Source organism: Cupressus sempervirens, chromosome 10 (genome assembly GCF_028749045.1).
Source record: "Cupressus sempervirens isolate cs-2001-9-10 chromosome 10, ASM2874904v1, whole genome shotgun sequence".
NCBI classification, from domain to species: domain Eukaryota; kingdom Viridiplantae; phylum Streptophyta; class Pinopsida; order Cupressales; family Cupressaceae; genus Cupressus; species Cupressus sempervirens.
In genome coordinates, this window is record NC_143127.1 from 211,100,264 (window position 1) to 211,117,571 (window position 17,308).

At 35.7% G+C, this 17,308-nt stretch overlaps 1 pseudogene; it reads left to right on the forward strand.

The window, feature by feature from the left end:
* Window positions 1-7,786: 7,786 nt before the first annotated feature.
* Window positions 7,787-17,308, forward strand: part of LOC149533382 (putative E3 ubiquitin-protein ligase ARI8) — a 31,602-nt pseudogene continuing 22,080 nt past the window's right edge.

The following is a 17,308-nucleotide window of genomic DNA, read 5'->3' on the forward strand; positions in this document are numbered from 1 at the left end:
GAAACTAGGAGAAAAATTTAGTTCATAAAGTCTAATTCTGCATTGGCTTCATGGCCAAACTTGTCTACCCCAGTTGCAACTTCTGTACCTACTTATGGACCAGTAATTTCAAATCAGGGAATATCTCAATCTGCCCCTACCTCATCTTCCACCATTAGAACTCAAGTCCTTGTCATCCAACCTCAACAATCTCAAAGTGTTGTTCTCAACCAAGCCAATGTAGTAAGCACCTCAAATGTTGTTGGTTTTCAAAAGAATCCCATCTACATGGAAAAATATAAACAAATGTCATTTGTAGCTATCCTTGGTTCTCCACACCCTATATCTTTTGATTTAAGAGATAAAGTTGTCAAGTTCTCCAGAAATAATGTTGTTATTAGTGAAGAGCACTTGAGGATTTTCATAGATATGCTAAATGAATTTGAATTTGAACATGAGGATGTGGTGATAAAGTTATTTTCTCATTCACTGACTGAAGATGCAAGGGATTGGTTCAGAAGATTACCTGATGACAACATTAGTTCATGGAGTGATTTGGAAAAATTGTTTAAAGAACAATATGGAGATAATACTAATGCTGGTTTTATGTTGAATGATTTCAATAAAATCAAGAAGAACCCTAATGAGTCTACATTTGATTTCAATGTGAGATTCCAAAAGGGAATGCACAAATTGTTCTAGGTTATGAGGTTGAATGAGGATGTTTGTCTTGCAACCTATTTGAATGCTTTTGATAGCAAGATGGCTTACCAATTGAGGGATAAAGATCCTAAAATTTTAAGAGATGCTTATAAGATTACAGTAAATATTGAAAAAAATATGAAAGCATCTAGCAAGCTTGGTAGGAGAGATGACCGAAAGTTGTTCAATCCTAAGAATAACAATAAGAAGGAAGTTGATAAAACTCCTGCAAGTAAGAAACCTGAAGAACCCACAATAGGTCAGGTATTGGACTTGTTGAAAAAGATGAACCCAACTACTTTCAATACACATAAGCCTAATGTTGGTGACAAAGCCCTAGTGAACAACAACAATTTCAACAGACAACCTAGAATGCAGAACTATCCTTATACCACTCAATGAAAGGATGGTAAACCAAATTCCTAACTAGGCCCAAAATGTAAAAGATAAAGGTACACCAGATCCTCTGCAGAGAAGCTTTGTTAATATGAATGATGATGTGCCATGGTTCATCATATGTCAATCACCCCACTCTTTAGATTATTGTGCAGTTGCTCAATCATTTTTTTAAGGTCAAAATGCACAAAATGAGGAGGAGGAAGAAGAAAAAAACCACGATGATGTAAGCTATAATATGGTTAGCATGTGTGACGATTGTATAGATTCTGATTTGGAAGAAATTGAAAGTGATCTTGCAAATAAGAAAGTTGCCTATCAGTTACATCATCAACAAGTGTTCTCAATTGATGAAGGTTGTGATGAAGATCAGGTATGTGTTACATCTTTTGAAGTTGGCCATGTAAACTTCAGAATGCCCTCTAAAGAGGAGATTGATAGGATCACTGTAGAGATGATTTCTCAAGTAAATAGCAATTACAATTTGAGAAATCGAACTGTTAATAATGATGTTGGGAAGCCTTTTGGTATATTCATCAAGGATGTTACACACAAGATAAAAGATGAAGACAAAAAGGCTAATGTAGAGATAGTTAAAGTTAAAGACATCAAAACCAAGAAGTGGGAACCCAAGAAGAAGGTTTAATTCCAAAAAAATGAGACAAAAAAAGCAATTGTGTAAGAAAAGAAATCAGGACTTGATACTATCAATCAAATAATAGTGCCTATTGTTCAAAAGGTTTCTACTCTAGGTATGCTTGTAAAGCCCACTATATCTGAGCCCATTGAAATGATATCCATGTTGTTAAAAATTACTGTTAAAGTACCTTTATCTGAACTATTTAGAATTGAAGAGCATAAAAGCAAAGCATTGTCATGGTTGGCAGGGATAGGAAATAATGACAATACTGTAGAAAAAAATGCCATTCAACAAACCCCATTGGTAGTAGAAGATAATGGTATTATGTCTCAAATTCCCCAAATGTTCTTGGATGATTCATCAATAGCATATATAGAAGATATTGATCCCTTCTTTCTTAGTCTGATTATAAAGGGAAAAACTTTAAAAAATTGCATGATAGATTCAGGAGCCTCTAACACCATCATGCCTTTCAAAGTAATGGAAGCCCTAGGGTTGAAAGTAGATACTAAGCAAGGAAGATGTAGAGGTATGGATGCTAGAGAAGTTCCAGTTATAGGTACTATCAACTCTTTACCATTTAAGCTAGCTGCATACCCTGAGGTAGAATTGACTATGTCGGTCCTTGTAGTTGATATTCCTCCACATTATGGAATGTTGCTCTCTAGAAAATGGAGTGTTTCTATGGGAGGTAGCCTACAATGTGACCTAACCTATGCAACTTTTCACATAGGAGATAAGGCTATTAAAGTAGATAGAGAGCCAAGGGTCAGTCATATTTTGGGGGAAGAAATTGACAAAGATTCTTCTTGTTTCTTAGACACAGGGGTGTGAATGCATTTAGAGCTGAGTTAATTATCCATGAAGTTGAGAAGTTGCCTACCGTGATTGAGCATGAAGTTGAGTGTTCTATGAATTCACTAGTATTATGGACCATGTATTTTGATGGGGCCAGCTCTAAGGAAGGTTTGAGGGTAGGGGTGGTTTTTGTTTCTCTTGAAAAGAATACTTTTAGATACTCCTTCATCCTAAATTTTTCATGCACTAACAATATAGCTGAATATGAAGCTTTTCTATTAGGAATGAAAGTTGCTACCCACCATGGAATTAAAAGGTTGCATGCTATAGGTGATTATGAATTGGTTATCTCATAGATAAGGGGAGCATATGCCTCTAAAAATAAAAGGTTGAAACAATATAGAAATTCTATCTGGGATCAGATAGAATTCTTTGATGCATTTGGTATTTCATGGAGAGACAAAACTTAAAATAAGATGGCCGATCTATTAGCAAATATAGCAATTAAACCAAAAGATGTATCATTTGCAGGAATTTCATAGATTGAGGTCCATAATAGACCCTCAATACCTTACAATATTGAACATTGGCAAGTATTTGAAGATGACAAAGACATTGTAAACCTCTTATTGAATGAAGATAAATACCATGGTCAAGAATTGGACTGTAGTGATTTGGTTGAAACTATAGATGGTAAGGAAACAATTTTTGGTCAAGAGGTCATACAATTAAAGACTAATAAAATACCTAAGGGTTTGGTTGTTTTAGAGAGCAAGTTTGAAAACCAAGATAGGGTAAGACCTGGGGTTACAGATTATAAACCTCAAGAGCTAAAAGAAATAAACCTTGGAACTAATGAGGCCCCCAAGAAAGTTTATATTGGTTAGGATTTATGAACTAAAATAAAAAAGCCTTTCATTTACCTACTGAGAAAATATAAACATGTTTTTGCATGGTCGTATGATGACCTAAAGGCTTATAGAGAAGATCTATTTCAACATGTCATACCATTAAAGGATAATATAAAACCTTTAAAATAGAAGCAAAGACCAGTCAATCCCACTCTAGCCCCCAAAATGCAAGAGGAATTGATGAAACTAATGGATGGAGGGATAAGTAAACCTATTAGACATTCCACTTGGGTCTCAAATTTAGTACTTATCAAGAAAAATAATGGAGACATCAGATTGTGTGTGGATTTCAAAAATCTAAACATTGCTTCCCTAAAAGATAATTACAGGTTACCAAACATGGAGGCTATGTTGTAGCAAGTAGCTAGTTTTAAACTTATGTCCGTGATGGATGGGTTCTTATGGTATAACCAAGTTCTGGTGAAAGAAGAAGAGCAATTTAAGACAACATTTACAACCCCATGGGGAACTTATGTATATGTGAGTATGGCTTTTGGATTGATTAATGCTAGTGGCACTTTTCAAAGTGCTATGGATGTAGCTTTCCATGAGTACATCAACAAGTTTATGGTTGTATACCAAGATGACCTTACAACTTATTCCAAAAGGGCTGAAGACCATTGTGGGCATTTGGAGAAGATTTTTATCAAAGCCTTGGAATATGGAGTGTTATTAAACCCTAAAAAGTGTACACTTGAGGTAATTGAAGGCAAACTATTAGGACATATAGTATCAAAGGATGGAGTGAAAATAGATCCTGAAAGAATGGTAGCTATTGATAAGGTGCTTAGGCCAAAAAATGTAAAAAGAATACAATCTTTCTTTGGGCAAGTAAACTTCCTAAGGAGATTTGTTACAAATTTTGCTAAGATTAGTAGGCCTATTTTAAAAATGCTTAAGAAAGGAGTTATTATTAATTGGGATGGTGAACCTTCACAAGCATTTCAAGACATTAAGACTGCCATAAAAAATGGTCTAGTCCTTAGGACTCCTGACTACACAAAACCTTGCACATATTTTCTTTTGCATCTTTCCATACTGTAGCTATAGTTTTGTTATAGAGGAATGAGGAAGGGTATGAAAAACTTATTGCCTTCTTCAGTAAATCATTGCAACCTGCTGAACTAAAGTATGCGATAAATGAGAAGCAAGTTTATGCTTTGGTTAAGGTTGTTAAGGCTTTTAGGTGTTATTTGGTAGGAGCCACTGTCATTGCATTTGTACCTAGTGTAGCTATCAAGGACATATTTTCTCAACAAGAGGTCTCAGGTAGGAGATGCAGGTGGATCAACAAGATCCAAGAGTTCAACATTGAAATTTAGATTACAAAACTGGTAAGAAGTCAAGGATTAGCTAAGCTTATGGCTCAAACTAACTTAGATGCTAATCAGATTAATGCAATGACAGATGACTTGAAATCATACTTATGTGATATGGATAATTGTGAATGGTACACCAACATCATTCATCATTTGCAACATATGGAAGCCCCTCCTCATTTGAATTAGAATGAAAAAAGAAATACTAAGCTACAAGCCATTAGATATATTATTGTTCAGAATAACTTATGGTGGAGGAACTTTGAGGGAGTGCTGTTAAAATGTGTTGATTAGGAAAGATCAAGGGAAATATTAAAGGCAATGCATTTTGGAGTCTGTGGAGGACATTACATGGCCAAGACCACTGCACACAGGGTGATGAGAGCTAGATTTTGGTAGCCATCTCTTTTTAAGGATGCTCAGGTAATGATTAGAAAATGTAATGCCTACCAAAGATTTGCAGGTAAATTAAATTTTTTAGGAAATACTCCTTTGAAACTAGTGGAAGTCCAAGCACCATTCCAACAATGGGGAATGGATTTTATAGGTGAGATTTTCCCCAAATCTAGTACTAGTTATTCCTAGATATTAGTTGCTACTGATTACTTTACAAAATGGGTGGAGGCAATCCCTACCAGAAATGCAACTAGTAAAGTTGTCAATAATTTCTTGCTAAATAACATTCTTTCCAAATTTGGTTGTCCTCAGAAAATTGTAACAAATAATGCAATGTGCTTCAGATCTAAGGAATTCATAAAAATTTGTGATAAGTATGGGATAACAAGATCAACATCTTCTCCTTACCATCCACAAGGAAATGGACAAGTTGAATCTACAAACAAAAGCTTGTTAAAAGTTATTAAGAGAACACTGGATGATAATAAGAAAGGTTGGGATTCTAAACTGCAATTAGCAATATGGGCTGACAGGGTGACCGTGAAGAAAGACATAGGAGTAGCACCCTTTGATATTGTTTATGGAATTCAGGCAAGGATGCCTTAGAATAACCTGGTAGGGCTCTACAATTACATCCAATTGTATGATGAAGATATTATTGATGATGTGCAAGAAAGGTTGGATGAGCTTGTAGGACTAGCAAAAACCAGGAGAGAAGCATCTGTCAGTAACCAAAAGTTGCAACTATAGGTCAAGGCATTATATGATAGAAGAACAGTGAGTAAGAAGTTTGAATCTGAAGATTTGGTCCTCATGTGGAATGCAAGAATTGAAGAAAAGGGAAAACACGAAAAATTTGACCCTATATGGTTGGGTCCCTATCTAATTGAAGCTTCATGGGGAGAGGATTCTTATTTGCTGAGGGATTTATCAGGTAACATTCTTGAACTGCCAGTTCATGGATAATTCTTGAAGAAGTATTTCTGCTGAAATACTTGTTTTATCCATGAACAATAGTTTTAGGTTTCTTGTACATTTGTATATCCTTTGATCTTTATATAGTTTCCTATGCATAGTTTTGTCCCTATTGCTATTGCCCTCTCAGAGTTGTTAGGTTTAAAAAAAATTCAAGTATGTGGTCTACTTCTCCCAGGGATTATGAGCTCTCATTTGAATCCAATGTTTTCAATGTCCCTAGACAGAGCCACTATTGGTCTGATTTTTTACAAAATAAAATTTTCCTAGTTCTAGGTATAAAAATCAAAATAAATTCTATGTTGTGCCTACTAGGGTTTTGGTTTTCTATTTTTAGAATTTTCTAAAATCTTATGAGAACCCTATTAAACCTTAAGCTCTATACTCCGGTCTCATTTTCCCAACTTGCACTGCAGCTCACCAATTTGTGATCACAAAAGGTGGTTGGCTATACCTCTATAAAATACTAGACCAGTATAAGATGGCTGTGTCTCATTCTTGTTTTTGTGACACTGAGGGATTCTATGACTTGGCTTTTAGGCATAGATCCAAGCTTAGTAAAATAAAACATGAGCCATATTACCTTGAGGACATAATAAGAAATGAGTTCTCCTTGCAGGAGCAAGAAACCAAGAAAGAAAAGTGGAGGGTTTTCTCAAGGGTTTTGGAGTTTATAAATTGTTTTGATGAAGATTATAGTCCTATAGATAATGCTAGCATAGAGATAGATAGGATCAATAAACTCATGATTACTTTTCCTAAAATAATGGAAACTATGAATGACAATATTTTTTTTTATATTAATACTTATCCAGATAAGGCCAAAGAGGTTATGAGGAGATTGGCATTCACTCCTAATGTAGTGGCAAGACAATTTATTCTACAAAAAAGGTTAGGATATACTCTGATACAAAATAAGAAGGCCATTGTGGATAAGGGTAAACAAATAATAGAATCCACTAGTGTTGTCTTGGAAGAGAGACCTGATGAGCCCTCCCCTAAGAGGCAAAAAATAATAAAAGGTCAAGATCCTCACATTGAGGAATATTCACCTACACAATCCCCTTTGCAGATTGAAGAGGAGCAAAGTATTGGAGAGAAAATTGAACAGTTGGGGTCCCAAGGAGGAGTTTTTATTACCTAGGTAGAATTAGATGAGGGAAATCCCCAGGAGCCTCCTATGCCAAGCCTAGATTTGACAGTGGCAAATTATAAAGGAAGGGAACTAGACCCTATGATAAAGCAAGCTAGTCATCAATTTTTCTCAGATGATAATTTTGTTAAATCTAGAGCCTTCTACTAGTTTACATGGAGAACAAAAATGGGAAAGTATGAAGAAAGGTGCAATAAATTGAATACTGACCATCTAGAAATTGAAGATGCAGCCATTCAAACCCAAATAAAAGATGAAATGATAAAATAATTTCAGAGTATAACCCCTAAAGAGGGGAGGCAAATTGTAAAAAGCATCAAATATTTTGTTGCTACCCAATTGGAATATAACAGATGCTCTAATTTTTAATTCTGTTTCAAATAAATTGGACCTACAGGATCAAAACAAAAAAGAATTCCAAGGTACTACATTCAGTGAGTACTAGGCCGCTTTAGTTATTTGGTCATTAAGGAAAGGATCAAGGGCTATTTCATCACAGCCAGATGACTCTGAATTAATGGGGAATATCATTGTAAAAAGAGTAGCAGATACCGCCCATGTAGAGGCAACTCATATGAATGTTGGAACATCTCACTTCGCTCTGGCTACAACAAAGAAGGAAGAGAAGGCAATGTTTGAACTACAGAGTAAGTATGAGAGAGTTTTGGAGGCTTATAATAAAGAAGTTCATAAAAGAATTGAGCTTGAAACTAAGGTAATGGGGAGGTCTTCCATACCAAGGATTACATATCCTCGCCCTCCAGTGGAACCTTTTAAATCCACTCCTCTCATAGAAATGCCAAATACTCCACAAAGGCCACAATATTACACGACTGAAGATTTTGAAGAAGAAAAGAGCAAACTATGGGCACTACATGTAGAGTTGAATGTGCAATATGAAGACAAACTGAGAAAGGCTCTCATGTATCTAGTTGATAAAATTGAATGGCGATTGTTTTTTATCAATTGGAAAAAGTAATAAACATGTGGGATGAAATAAAAGCAAGTGATGAGGCCTTGAGACCTATTGTTAATAAGTGGACTAAGAGAAGAAAGGAAATCACATTCTTGTGCTACTCTATCATAAGGTCTTCACATGATCAGATTGAAATAACTTACGATCTTGCTCATGATCTCACAAAATTTGATGATAGGAGAGTTGAGCTACAAAGAAGAATTGTTAGCTATTTGGATAAGTACAAGAGTAAGAAATTTGTTTTATTCCCACTTGTTTTGGATAAGAAAAATAAATTAAAAAATAAAGATGAATGGACTAAAGAATTAGATGATCTACTCTATTTAAGAATGAATGAAGTCATAAATGAAAAAGGACATGCATGGTGGGCAGCCACAACAGAAGAAATAGTGAAAGCCCAATTATTCTTTGATTCTTTAAAGAAAGATTTTGTTAGTATTGATAAAGAGGCAAAATATGTGATCAAAAAGAAAATAGATATTCTATAGTTTAACTGGCCAGATGACACTCTCTTCGACAAGTGGATGGCTGATATTGCTTCTGATGAGCAGTTGGAAGAGATTGAGGGTGATGATGATGAAATGAATCCAGATGAAGTACAAATTATTGATACACCCTTGGAAGATCAGAAGGGAGAAGAAGACAAAGAAGGGCAACCATCTCATGTGGAAAGTACCTTGGGCCAGATGGATGATGTGGTAGAAATGAAACCAAATATAACTGTCACCTTGGTAGTACATGATGATGCAAGTGGAGATGCTAGAGTAGAGGTGAATCTGCAGGAACCAGAGCTTGACACATTATTGGCGAACTTGATAGCTACATATGCTGAGGACTCAGAATAACTAAAGGCCAATCATGGGACTTGTAGCATTTTAAAATGTAACAGAAGAGGGGACTACCAAAATAATAATTTGATGTATAGTTTTTTCTATTACACAATTTTTTGTCTTTTTGTGACAGCTAAATGTAAATATCTTTTGTCTAAGTTTACCCCTGTCAGTTCTCTATGCTCGAAGCTTGTTGCATCTCACTCTATTTAAGTGAGATTCCAAGGCTAGAGAAGGGTCCAATTTCATTGTTAATTTTAGTCTTTACTAAATATGGCTCAGTCCAGTTTATCAGTGCAAACTTTATGATGTATTTTCTCTACAAATGCTTGGGAATATATTGATGTTGCAGGGTCTAATGTTTTTTCTAGAGTCATTCTGAGTTCTATTACAATTGCACACAATTTTCAAAGAAGATTAATACAAAGTTGAACTGTCCCCATATCTGTTCTTGCTGAACTTTGTCTCCATTGTTATTACATGGTCATTCTGATGTTGTGTGAGAAAAGCTTGTCCAATTGAATGCAATTCACTTAGATTGTATGTCAATTCATTATTGCTATTGATTCAATGAATTAAGTAAATGCTCTAGTGAATTTGATAGGGTTGCTAAGGTAATAGGAAGGATGTCTATAAGCATGAATTCAAGTAAGAATTACTGATAGTATTGGTTATAATGCAATCAATTAGATCTATAAATTGAAGTAGACTCAAAATCCCAATGGATAAAGCACTGATCTAGTTAATCTAGTCTGCAGATAGAGAGATAGTAAAATAAAATCAATTTTATTTTACTATGTGAAGAGTTTCAAAGAGGTTCAACACTCATTTACATATGATTTCTGAGTCTTAGATAGCTACTATGTTCAGAAATATTTGTAAACTGAAGGACAATTGTGACCAAATCTACTTGTAGGGGATGTATATCATCTAAAAATAGCAATGAATGGATAAAATATGTATATGTCAGAGATAGAAGATGAGAATCATAATGAAACTAATAGGATTCTCATACAACAACATTCATTTGAATCATCCCTTAGGTATTCCCACCTTGGTTCTGTAGAGCCTAGAGAGTAGAAAACCAATCTTGGTTTTGTTAAAGTTGGATCCAAGTAATATACACACATAATTGTTAATGGGAAGTAGCTAGTTCCTATATTTGTAAGGATTATTGTCTTGGTATTGAGCTTTTGTTGTTCAGTAGTTGAAAAACACCAACACAGATAAAAAAACAAATGAATACAAACAAACAATGTTTCTAGTTCATAGAAGCCAACAATTTGCTGATATAGAAAATGTTGATGAGGAGATGGATATAGCATATGATGATGTGCTAATGAATTCAATAGATGATAATGTAAAGATTAATGCAACACCTACAGATGTGTTGCTTGCTATAGCACATCATGATGAGAAACCTAATGAACATCACAAAGAGAATCTACTTGAATTAGATGTGCCACCTCATACTATAGTTGTCGTGTCTATAGTTTTGGATGAAATTAGTGGATCGAAAAAATATATTGATGGTGGTTCAAGAGAAGATGTTCCTACTACTGTTAAAAGACAAAGATTGAGCCAAACTCGATATAGATCTATAGATAAGAAAGAAAAAGAAAGAATATTAGAAGGTAAGAAGCCATTCGTGGTTGAGGTATCAAGAGATGGTGAACCTATTGGGTATAATGTTGCAAGGTGGGCTACTGAGTTAGGCCTAATATGTAGAGCCCATTTAGATATTTGCAAATCAAATTTTATAGAGCAAGATCCACAAAATGTGGAATTTTTTATACAGAAAATGGAAAATTTCTTTGACATAATTGGTGGACAAATCTCTAGGAGACACTACAAGAACAAGATAGGACTTCTCATGAACAATTTCAGATACCATTGCCGAAAACTAATCATAGAAGAAAAAGAGAAGTTAGACTCTACTCTATCTCTAAAGCAATAAGAAGAATTAAAAGAAAGTATGCGTTCTGAGGAATATTTGACTAAGAGTAATAGAGGCAAGAGAGCAAGAGGTAGTGTGAGGTCTAAATATACATATGGTAGAGGTGGGTAGCAGGCTAAAATGGGCAAAATTGGAGTAAGTGTGACTTTTTGTTAAATTTAATACATTGAGCTATTTATTTTTATTTTTTATGAATCAAGTATTTGTTGACATTGACATTCTATGTTAGGTAGAGAACACTAATAAAGAAGTGATTTTTTTTGATGAATAGACCTTTTCCATTAATTAAAATATTAAAGATACATATTCACAAAAAAGGGGCCGGGGGATACTAGATCATCCTGCAAGTTCAAATGGTATAAGGACGAAATTCAACTATTTGTCAAAAAAAATATATAAGCAAAAACATGAAACTTCAGGCTACAAGAGCAATGCCAGTCAAAGGAGGGTCTTTATTATCAGAACCCCAAAAATCTTTGGGGTTAGTGGTTGGCTCAAGAGGAGCCCAACCGTTAGCAGCAACAATATCTTTGTCAGCCTCTTTTTCTTCTTCAGTCCTAGGAGGATAAATGGAAAGATCTAGCTGGGGGAAGGCCCACTTGGGGTCACAAGGAGCAGATGGCCAACCCGCATCAATGACAATAGAGGGAGCCACTGGGGACCAACTTGAGCCCAACCTCTGAGGAGGTGAGGCTGAGCATTGATGGCCACGAAATCCACCACTAGGAGAGTGGTGACGAGGCTACAACCTTGGGGTCTGCAAGCAGCAAACAAAACTACTTCAGCCTCACCGATGAGCACAGGGAGGAGTGAAGTCATCGAAAAAAGTATCTGGAGGTACTCAAGCAATTATACAAGGGACATTTCCCTAGTGAGCAAGTAGCTCTTGCAGGTGAGCCACTTCCAGCACGACCTTGTCAATTTGTACTTGAATCTACAACATGACATTATTACATATACATGCTTTAGAGTACATTGCAACATGAATATCAAGAAAGTGTGAGAGAATAAAACAATATTACAATCTTTCTTGGTTGTATACAATATCTCCATTCTAAAAGCATGCTAGACCTGGGCATATCGAAAAGGGAGTCTGGGAGCATCACCCAAAACTACCATATATGAAGTGAAGGCCTCTAGATGAAAAGGCCTAAAGAAATCATAAATCCAAAGCTAGTAATTTTGATCTCTTCTGTAGAACCAAAAAATATGTAGAAAGCTTTCAGGCTGACCACAAAAAAGGCATCTAGGATCTAGGACTCCCAAATGTCGAAGTCGAGGGCCCAAAAGCAAACCCTGGAAGATGAGACACTAGGAAAAGTGACCAATCTTTGGCTCTGTGATGGTATGCCAGATAGTGGAAAATCTAAGACTTTGAGTCTTATGCAAAGAATGCAAATGCCAATGCTAGTTGAGAGTGTCAACCATCAAAAGATGGGGCACTAGCCACTGATACCCTAGCCTGGGCTTATAACTAGTCATTGGAGTGGTAAGGTACCACTTCCAATCTTTCCACCATGGGTGTGATGAGTGAATTCCAAGCTTGTGCAACAGATTGGGAGGAACCATAGAAACTAGAAGATCAATTGTTTGTCGATCTGGATGGATAAGATTATACTGGACTTGTAGATCCTCCCATGAAAGAAGGCTCATAGTAACCATGGAGAATAAATCTTTGGGAGTTCTAATACCCCTCCAAAATAATCACAAATCACTAGCTCCTTGAAGCTTGGCTAAAGGCACACCTTGCGTGGCAAACAAGGGCGACCACCAAGGGTTTTGTTGATTCATTGAGAGTCCATCTCCAAATCCATTACCAACCCAGTGAAGCCAAGGTTTGAGAGCTTCCCAAGATTTCTAAATTCTCTTAACAAAAAAAGTGCCCTAAATTTGAACAAGTTCAGAGGTCACAAGAAGGTTTTGAAGACCAATTCCCTTCCAAGATGGACAATTAACTAGAAAGCCTGAAGAAATGCAGTGACGTAGCAAAATTTTCCAGGCTTCATCCCCTAAGAGAGCCCATGTGACCCACTTGGTAGAGAGGGTTATCCCCTTCTTGCAGGTGGAGAGTGACCCAAGGCCACTAGAATCTTTGGGCAAACAACAGAAGAAGCATATTTTGGAGATGTTGTAAACTATATGACAACACTAGATCCTACTAAATCCAGTAGCAATAACAAGTGGCAATCTAGTTCATCAAAAAATATTTCACAACCATTAGTTCAATGCCTAGTAAGAGCCTCTTGAAATCACATCAACACAAGTGAAGGGCTACATTATATAATGGATTGCTTACATAGTCTCATTGAGAAAGTTTCCCAGTTGATTGCCTCAGTTCAACCTATAGTTTCTGTATGGAATGAGCATAATTCCATGGATTCAAATCAAGTAAGAGGTTTTATTTTTTCTACAATTTGATTAAAGTAGATTCAAATATCATCTTCCTCTTACAATGAACTAGAGTCAAGTATTATCTTCTTATATAACTTTCTATCAATTTAATATCAATTTCTTTATTGCAATGTTATAATGTCCCCTTTCTAGAAGTATTGAATTTTAAATTGTTCCTATGTTCCATCTTCGCTGTCATTTTTCTTCTTGTGCTAAGTTTTCTATTTTACAGTGCTGATAACATCCACTGCCATTATAATCCAAGAGGAAAATGATTTTATAAAATTGTACTATTTCATTCGTGTATGTATTCTCTAGTGTGCAAACTTAGCAAGAAGCTAATTTAAAAGTGCATTCACAGTGATACTGGAGAGTCATATATAACTTACAAAAAAACACCCTAATTAGACTAGACGTTTAGTCATGTTATAGAAGCAAACCTAATGCCATTGTTTGTTACAAAGAAAAATGCCTAGTAGCAAGGAGATGAATGGCCTTCCAAAAGCAATATATTTTCCCCAAAAATCACCAATATAGCAACAACTATGGCTATCAATGAGCATCTCCAAACCTGCTATATAAACCCTTAAATATACTTAATTATCACCAACTTGGACACTTGTATACCATAGGTAGTTACTTAAATTTTTTGTTATAGTTTTTTCTCTAGCATGACAGACTTAAGAATGTTTCACTACCCCAAACACTTATTGACTCGTATTTCCAACTCCAATTAGTATAGTATGGACATATAGCAATGTCAACACCTCTAAGATAAGTCTTTATTTGTTGTTGTTCATATAGTTAAATCAACTAGAACTAGTTATATACTCTTCATATGTGATAGAGTGTCATATCATTAGGATCCTGCAACTGTTGATCTTAGAATGGTTTTGACAATTGAGTGTCAACACACTTAAGTTATTTACTAAGTTCATGTTGAGCTAGCAACATATGCCGGGTATAATATATACAAGTGCCGAGTTGCAATAAGTGTCGAGCTAGAAATATAATAAGTGCCAAGCAAACAGATAGTGTTGAGCAAGTTTAAGTGCTAAGTGAACAGTAGATGCCGAGCATGTTTGAGTTCTGAGCCAGACAAAAATTTTAGTAAGTGCCAAGCACTAGTATCAACAAGTGCTGAGCAACATAGAATTGACATAAGAGTTTGTGCTTTCACAAACAAAGTTGTAAATCGTTTGCATGCCAGCTCATGGACAGAACTCAAAGCTTAAATATAAGATTAAATCTATTTGATTCCCTATACAATCAACATGCAACCAATTAGAAAAATAGAATGGTAAAGAGGCAAAAAGGATGAATCTTATCCGTAGATTAATACCTAACCCTAAGTCACAAAATCTTTAAAAGGAGATCAAAGCGCCATAATTTGAAAAATAGAGATAGAGAAAAAGAGAGAGCAAGGAAGCAAAAAGGGGTGAATTGAGTTGAAGGTACTCAAGGTGACTTAGCAGAGAAGAAGTATTGCAAAATTAGTTAGTAGACCAGAGGATCAATGACATCACAGTTTCATATCAAATCAGTGAGGATCAGATTGGATAGAACAAGGGTCTGAAATCAGAAATATCAGATTGCAAGTAGTCAGATCAACATTCTACTGTACTCTCTAATAATTGTATCAGCATGATGAAATCATATGGACTTAGGTTAGTTTAATAGCCATTGAGGAAATCTTTTAATAGGGTGGCATTCCAAGTGAATGTCGTGTAAATCCTTCAAATAGGTACACTTCTAGCAGGGTGTGAAATATTTTGATAGGGTAGGATCTAACCATCCTTTGTAAGCCTTTCACAGGGTAAACCATGATTCATGGTCAAACTTTGTAACCTTGACAAGTTATATTATTGCTACAGTAGTAAGTTGTGGGTGTCATCCCCACCCCAGTTTTACCTTCTCATTTTGGAGGGTTTTTGGGTGATCATATCTAGTGTCAAGTATTTTCATGCATGATTTTAATTTCATGTTAGTTCAATATGTTTCATGCATGTATTGATTGATGCTAAAAGTTTTATTGGTTAAATTTTAGTACTTCTGATTCACCCCCCTCTTAGAAGTATACTTCGTACTTGTAAATTCCAACAATTGGTACCAGAGATAAGTTCTCATTAGGAGGAGCCTTACAACTTAGAGAAAAGATTAGGAGATGGAAGTCTACAAGCTTGGGAAGAGTAGAGAACCATGAGATTGATATACATCTCATTCTACATTCTCTGGAAGAAGCTAGGGAGGAATTGAGAAAATCCCTAAAAAGAAGAAAAGAAATAGCCATAGCTGAGAATGTACACAATACAAGGAGATTGACACCACTAAAGTATTTGCTAATAGAGACTCAAAGGAGTTTGATGCAACAATAACAAAGCTAATGGAGAAGAACAAAATTCAAGCAAAAGGAATTAGAAATCTCAAGATTGAGCAAGAATCACAAGCCATGATGCTATGAGAAGTGACCAAACAAAAGAAGAGAGCCATTGAAGACAAGGTCATCGTAGAAGATGACAAGAGAAACCTAGCCAATAGACTAGAAGAAAAGTCAACTGAGCTTGCCAGAGTTTCTAACATGCAACTAGATACACTGAGTCAAATGATGAATGCTCATTATGAGCTAAATGTCAAAGACATTCAGATCGCCACACTGAAGTTGCAGAATGAAAAACTACAAAATGATCTGAGGAGACAAAGAGAAATTGTAGAGAGCTTCAACAAACTCAATGAATCCATCAAGTACTTTGAGCAACTATTGAAATCCCCTAGATCAAGCAATGACACATCAGGACTAGGCTATACTAGCACTGAAGAAGGAGAATCATCCAAGACCACTAAAAAAAGAAATGACAAAGGTAAGAATTCCAAACCCACTTGTCATTTTTGTGGTAAGAAAGGACATAATACTAATGTGTGTAGCAGCAAGAATGGAAATTAGCATGACAAACCTAAAAACATGGGTGACTATCATAAGTGCAATAAGAAAGGTCATTTGGCACATGAATGCAAGACAAGAACCATGCATGCACTAAGATTTGAAAATCACTGCTACAACTGCAATAAATATGGACATAGAGCCTTCGAATGTAGATCTAAGCCTATGTGCCTTCAAATGTAGATCTAAGCCTATGTGGTCACCAAACAAACCAAAAAAGACATAAAGTCATGGGCACTTCTACAATTGGGACTACAACACTAGGCAAAGTTGTCATTACTGTCAAGAGTATGAACACATCCCTAAAAACTGCATAAAACACATTTCAACTGCATAAAACACATTTAAGTGGTAACTGCAACAAATGGTTTAGTCAAACCACTTGTTTCAGCTGCTTAAAGATTGGACATATCAGCAAGTATTTCCCAACTAGGTCAAAGGCACCCAATTCAGAGTTCAACAAAAGAAAAAGGAAAGTAGATGTTTAACATATCAGAGGAGAGATGAATAAGACATGCGAGAGAAGAGATGGAAGCAACACATAAAATGGAGGGATCACTTCACCTAATAGGTCAAGTGGTCACACTTCTTCAAACTAAGCAAAAGGAGGTATGTGGGATTGATATTTAGATTCCTTATCATACATCAATTCTAGGATAAGTTAGTGCTGAAAAGAATAAATTAACATGAATAAAGATGCAAGGTCAAAACACCCAAGTTTTCATTTTATTGTTGAGTGTGACAAGTTTTCTTCAGATGCTGAGTAAAACTCTAGTATGTGTCGAGTCGATAGCCAAAAACTAGTTGGAGCCAAGTGAGTTGTTACTGCCGAGTGAAAGTAATATTTTTTTAATTTTTAATATTTTTTATTAGACTGTAGGAATCGAGTGCAGCATGGCCCCCCTATAAACTGCAATGCGCTGAGTAAACTTTTTAACGTGACCGGT